The sequence below is a fragment of the Lactuca virosa genome, chromosome 1, assembly GCF_052849685.1.
Source record: "Lactuca virosa cultivar CGN04683 chromosome 1, Lactuca_virosa_CGN04683_v6, whole genome shotgun sequence".
NCBI classification, from domain to species: domain Eukaryota; kingdom Viridiplantae; phylum Streptophyta; class Magnoliopsida; order Asterales; family Asteraceae; genus Lactuca; species Lactuca virosa.
The window spans coordinates 247,355,188-247,362,399 of record NC_136426.1 but is presented as its reverse complement, the minus strand read 5'-3'; positions in this window follow the sequence as shown (position 1 = coordinate 247,362,399).

The window sequence follows — 7,212 nt, the reverse complement described above, 5'->3', positions numbered from 1 at the left end:
ATTTAAGTTAAATAAACCGTCGAATATAATGGGTCTACCCTAGGTCCACAACCAAACAAGGAACAGGAAGTAAGGCGGGCCCACCAATTCTAAGTCGATTGCGACTAAATTCATATATAACTCTAACATGTACACTTAGCAATTATAGATGAAGACTAACAATTCTAGATGAAATGTAGTTTTAATATCATAAAGCCATTTTGTGTAAACCCGGTACTTTGTAATGTACCCCTTTTGTATAAACCTAATACTTTGTAATGTACCCCTTTTGTATAAACCCGGTACATTGTATTCGAACCCCGTTTATATGAGAACCGGTACTTTGTAGTGTACCCCTTTTGTATAAACCCGGTACTTTGTATTTTTACCCTGTTTATATGAAAACCCGGTACTTTGTAGTGTACCCATTTTGTATAAACCCGGTACTTTGTATTCGTACCCCGTTTATATGAAAACCCGGTACTTTGTAATGTACCCCGTTTTGTATGAAAACCCGGTACTTTGTAATGTACCCCCTTTTTGTATGAAAACCCGGTACTTTGTAATGTACCCATTTTGTATAAAAACTCGGTACTTTGTAATGTACCCCCCTTTTGTATGAAAACCCGATACTTTGTATTCGTACTCCGTTTATATGAAAACCTTTTGTAATGAGTTCTAAATGTAAATGAAACATAAACTATACCTATTATAGTTTATCATAATGTTTGTATTGTATATCCAACCTAACTATACCTATTATAGTTTAGCATGTTTGTTTGTGGTGTAAAATAGACTTAACTTTACTTATTATAATTTATTATAATTATTTGTAGTGGTAGTACTTATTTGTATATGATTCATACCTTTAAACTAAGGTAAATAATATGTACTATCAGCAACATGTATTCAAATAATACTACACACCTTGCTCAACAAGTTACAAGGTGTAAATAGGATTGTTAACTATTTATAGTTTTTAACTTTTCTGTTCCTGCTATTGGAAAAATTTATAGAAAATTTGTCAGAGGTTGAAATTTAGATCCGTAAACTCTGAGGTTATAGAAAATGTGTCTATTTTATTCATAATTTTTATCATGATTTTTAGTGACGTTTAACTTGTGTAAAAATGACCAACTTCACAGACTGGTCCAAAGTTGTTTATGAAATGATAGGCTGTTTTAAAGGTATGAACCTGATCTATTTGCATATTAAACAGTGTCGAAAGACATTAAGTTTAAGATGGTCAAAACAGTCCGTGAATAGAACTCAACTTTTCTGTTGAAAAATGATGTTTGAGTTTAGTTAAGTTTTTGATGTTTTAACTTGTATTCTCACCCTAAAACTTGTTAAAAACATGAAAATAAGGGGGTATGAACTCACCTTGAGTGGTTTCTTAGGATGGATGTTGAAGAGAAGAAGTTTCCAAGTCAAGAACACTTGGGAGATGCTTGAAGATTCGAATATTCTATGAACAAATATGATGATATTTGTGTAAGGGAGCCATTAATTGAGTGAAAGAGTGTAGGATATTCAAGTAAAGGATGAATTTACTTACCAAAAGAGGATTGAAAGCTCAAAAGTCCCTGGAAAATCACGAATTCTTGGAGAGAAAATGAGAGAGAAAAGTGTATTTGCTTTTGGTGAAGTGTTTGTGATCCAGGGAATGTGAGTAGTATAGGTTCTTTGTGTATGTAGGTTTAAGGAAACTTGTGGGGGAAGAATAAGTGTACAATTGGTAGACAAGGCTGATGTGAATAGTGACATAAAAATTTCATGGAGTGGGTATGGGAGGTTGCTTGTGTCATAACTTTATGGCAAAGTCAACACTCCACCTCAATATCTTACCCAATAGATATTATTCTTAGACTAGGATTTTTCCCCCAAAAGTGATTAAAACATTAATATATAGGGCCTTACATGTCAAAATATGAGTTTGGGTGAAAATCACGCGTTAAAATCATGAAAAACGAGGGTGAGACCCGAGCCTAGCCTTCGGTCCGAAGAAAATCACGCGTTAAAATGAGATCGGGGTTGAAAACCGGGAAGAAATGGTAAAAATCCTAAGTCAGGCCGAAGGTTCGGTCCTTAGAGGGTGAGACCCGAGCCTAGCCTTCGGTCCGAAGTGGAGACGCGAACCAGGCCTTCGAGCCCGAAACTGAATGGAGCGAATCCAAGGCGATCAAAAGCGAAGGGTAGTTCGGTCCGAAGGGTACCTTCCCGTTTTGAGCGGTTTTTGGCTAAGTTAAGGGTCGGGATTCCCCGAGTGATTAAGAAAAGTTGAGAGAGGCTACTAGAGAGATTTGGGAGAGATCTGGGAGAGAGAGAGATAGAGTGAGAGATATTTAGAGAGCCTTTGTTTGTGACCTTTGTGAATGTTTGGCCTCGCAATGCAAGGTTTGTAAGCCCCGTTTTGCCTTGTTATGGGCGTTAAATGCCCCCGAAGGGTATGTATTAATGTTTTACCAAGTAGTTTCATAACTTACTCTGATTAGGGTTTAAGAATTCTGAACATACGAACTTTCCAAGTGATAACTTCTTATTAAAATAGCGAGTTGTACAGTAGTAACATAATGTAAACCCTAATATACAAGGGTTAATTGAGTTGACTGGTTTGACTTGTTGACTTTATTTGACTTTGACTTGTCCAAAAATTGACGGTTGTCACACCATATTTTCATGCATCTATGATTCTTTATAATGGATCACCAGGTAACTTAAATTTCTTTATTTCAACTATTTTTTCCTTCCCGCATCTTGCCTTGGTTGTGTTATCAAACTTGCGAAAATCTTGGTGAACCTGATAATGAATTGTGAACATTTGATTGTTGGTTGTATTTTTTATGGAAATTTCAAGTCATTTTATTGATATTGTATGGCCTGATCAATAATTAAATAACGAGAAATGTGAATCTTGGGTGACCTAATTTTGATTTCACCGATCAGGAGGTGTACCTATGGTGGAGATTTTGTGCACTATTCTTGTCACAACACCAGTTCAACGAAATGCTTCAATGACTATGTTTGAATAAGTGTGATTAGTTTATAAATTGATCATGATTTTTTTTATAATTTATGATTATGTCGCTTATTTATTTCAAGGAAAGTTCATGGTCCCAATTTGATTGAACCAAGAGGTCATAATAGCTCATTAGATTCAACTCCATGCTCCTTAATCGTTACAAGCTTCTGAATCTTATTAGTGTTAAAGATTCAAACGAAAAGGATCCAAATCAAGATATTAAAAAGGTACAATTTATATTTTTTTCAATCCTATTCAATTATGAATATGTTAAAATTCATTAATGATTATGAAATGGTGAAAAAAACTAATAGACTTTATTTCATCAGTGTTAATCATTTATGATTTTCAACTCTATTCAGTTTATTCATCAGTGTTAATAATGTTAATAGATGATTATAGTTATCAGCATACATGATTTTAGTTATCATCATACATGAATAAATCTTTATTCATTATAAGGTTTACGGTTAAAACTAAAAAAGTTTTTTTTCATAGTCATTGGGAAATACCGGTTAATTGAAAACGTTACGAGTAAAATATTGCACTTTTATATATATGATTACAGCAAAAATGAAAGATACAGGGGTTGCGTTTTCCTTTCTCTGCCATCAAAAGGCAAACATACATTCATTTATGAATCAGTGAAGATGTATACACAACGTTATTATCTGTTTTTTTTAATTATCCTTGAACTTGATTTTGCAGGTGTGAACCGAAGAATAACAATGATCATATGTGCCCTTCTTTGTTTTTGTGTGTGCTGGTAGCAACAAAAAAAATCACATCAAAGTAGATCTTTTATCTTCTTCAGTCATTTGTGATTACAACTAAACTAGATTTTTTTTATCTTCACATTTTCCTTTATTCATTAATTATTACAGATGCATTGGTTTTCTATATTGGTAAATTTACTTTATACGTTTATGATTATGGCTCAATTGAGTTTTTATTTTAGTTATTTAGACCCTCCGCCCAAATTAATTGTCAACTTTTGACTTTTTAAAGTTTTTTTTCTTCAAGTTTGACCTTAAATATTTTTACTTGTGTTATATTTCACTTGATCAATCTTATAACAATGAAAGCACATTTAAAATACAATCCATTCATATATTTTGCATCAAGTATTATCTATCAAAAACAAAAATATTTAAGGTCAACGTTGAAGAATAAAGACTTCAAAAGTCAAATGTGGACAATTAATTTAGGACGGAGGTAATATTTTTTATTTGGATGGTGCTTTACTCATTCCATCTTTTATTGTTACATATAATCCTTCACGATTAACATAATCAAATCAAATAAAATTCTTAAAAAAAACTAATTTAATGTATGTTTTCGTTCATTTATGAATACAAAAGAAAAAAATGTTTTTTTCAATCCTTATACATATAATAATATATAGTTAAAATTCAAAATCTATAAAATTGTTTAACTATATTCGTTTTTATTCATTTATATCAAAAGTCGTTTGAATCATTACTATAAGATTTTTTTTCTTCAATTTCGAACGAGAAACCTTCAATTAAGTATAAATAAAAAAAAATCAATGAATTCGTTTATTTAGGAAACATTCAAATAAAATCCCTAAATATTTGCAAACTCATATTTAATTTATTTTGTTATAATTTAATAAAAATATACGATTACTAATATGCCATATTGATTGGTTAAGAATTGTTCTCGCGTTGTCAATCTTTTAGGTGTTCTTATTTGATCATATATATATATATATATATATATATATATATATATATATATATATATATATATATATATATATATATATATATATATATATATATATATATATATATATATTGTGACATCTCTATTTTCACGGCCAAAAAAGACCGATTTTGTTTATGTTTTATAAAAATCAGAGTACCACTTTTAAGAAAAATGTTGCGGAATTTGTTCCCAGAAAAACACGATAAATACGTTATAAAAGTATTTCCAAAGAAATGTATTTTATTCCTTTTAAAACGTTGGGATGTCATTGTCAATACAGAAACATAAGCATAAACACAACTTACATTCATTATCACTAGTGATTTATATCTCTTTAATCTCTCAGTGTAATGTAACTTCATATCGACACTTGTGATACAAATAAGCTGGAGTGGGTCAGGTTGGGAAACCTGGTGAGTAAATAGGGTTTTCAACCCACAATAATATAATTATTATGTTTAAACATCAAACAATCAACCCAATTACCCATCCCCATTATCTTCTTAAGGATTTGCCCTAAGAATCAACTATTCCTCGTTCATTCATTCCTAAGGATCATCCTAAGGAAAGGACACGAAGTCCAACGTTGCCACAGTTGTCGAGCACAGCTGCTAATATTATCACTTAGGGGCAGCTGCCAGAATTGTGACATTCTCTATGAGGAGCTTCTGCCGGTATTGTCCTTTAAACACTACTATCACGGTTATAATGTCCTCTATTAGGCGCAGCTGCCGATACTATCCTTAGAGCCCAGCTGCTAGGATGTTTAGACTACCTCGTAGATCCAAAAACATCTATAGGTTATGGCGCATCTGCCAATGCTCATCTATAGGGTACTAGGTCCATTGTTGCCAATGTCATACCCAACATATTTGTAGATATAAAATACATATATAGTTTAAATCATTTAAAACATGTATAAAAATCTTTCACCCAGCATAGACAACAAGTATTCATACAATATACACACATAGCACGTAATTTAAATAAAATACTTCATATCTATGTGTAAGATGAAAGTAACTATGCACTCACCTGATTAGGTGGTGATTCTGAACTCAGACAGCGTTGCGTTATCTCAAAACAATTTTCCTTTGACAAAACCTAGTATCAATACCACTAGGGTTTAGTCTAACGTTAACCGTGACTAATTAATAGCCTAGTTATTATTACTATTATATAAGCGTTAAACTACACTCTTATATAACTCATAATAATAGCCCAAATAATTATTTTAAGCCCGAATAATGTTACTATAATTATTTAAAAGCTATATTACAAATAGCGTAGGCGTAGCTCACTTACAGCGGGTTTTCTCGAAAATCGGACTTCGCTTGGAGCAGCGTTTCCGAACCGAAAGGCCCTTTTTCTCGGGACTTCGGGAGACTCGGGGCTTCCTTCGGGTGCTAGGGGTTCACCTAGGCTTTAGGGGGGGGGTTAGAAACCCTAGAGAGAGAAAGAAATTAGAGAGAGAAAGAGATTTGGTGTGAATTGCTCGGAACATCTCGCATCTATTTATAGGGCCAGCACCTTCGGTTACGTTGGGTGTTCGGACTCAGCTACGTTGGGCGTAGCTCGGATAAGGATGCCAGCTCGCACCAGTTGTCTCGCACGCGCCTACTCTCGGAACCGGATATGAACCGAAGTACGTTGGGCGTACTTGGCCTTGGACGCGGGGCGTAGCGAAGGGTGACACGTCGCAATCTGAAGCGAGGCTAGATCATCATCGGACGGCTGGAAATCGGCCACGTCATCAACTTCGCACCAGGTTTCGTATTTTTGAGTTCCAACTTCAAAAATTCGTATCTTCCTCATACGAGCTCCATTTTCGACGTTCTTTATATCCACATGTAGGCGGGAACGTACTCTACAACTTTCAATTAGACTCTGTTGGCTAATTTTGACTTTATTTTAAAATTTATATTATTAACAGGCTGGGACACGATTGGTCCGTTAGAAATTAATAACTCCTTCATACGACTTCCGTTTTCGTCTGTCTTTTTATCGTTACGCTACTATTAATAAGATCTTCGATTCTCGTTTAGGTTGTGTCGGCTAAAAACCGCTCGATCTAATATTCAAATTTTGGGTTGTACACCGATAAGCCGAAACTTCGAAAAATCATAACTTCCTCATATGAAGTCAGATTTGGGCGTTCTTGTTATGGACGCTCTTGGTTTAACGAACACTACGACTTTCGTTTAGATCGCTAAGTCTAGAAATCGCTCTATCATAAATTCACTATTTACGCTTCCCAGCGTTTTTTATATGTACGGAACCCTTGTAACATATACTACCACTTGGTTAAGATTATTTATTCTAAATATTCTTTTGTTGAAAAGTCATTTTCGACCCCTATTATCTCTAAATTGACTAGCCCGGATCTACGGGTGATATAATTATCTCCCCCTTAGGATGATTACGTCCCGGAATCATCAACGAAACATGGCTCACATGATGACTCCATACGTTATCTCTTC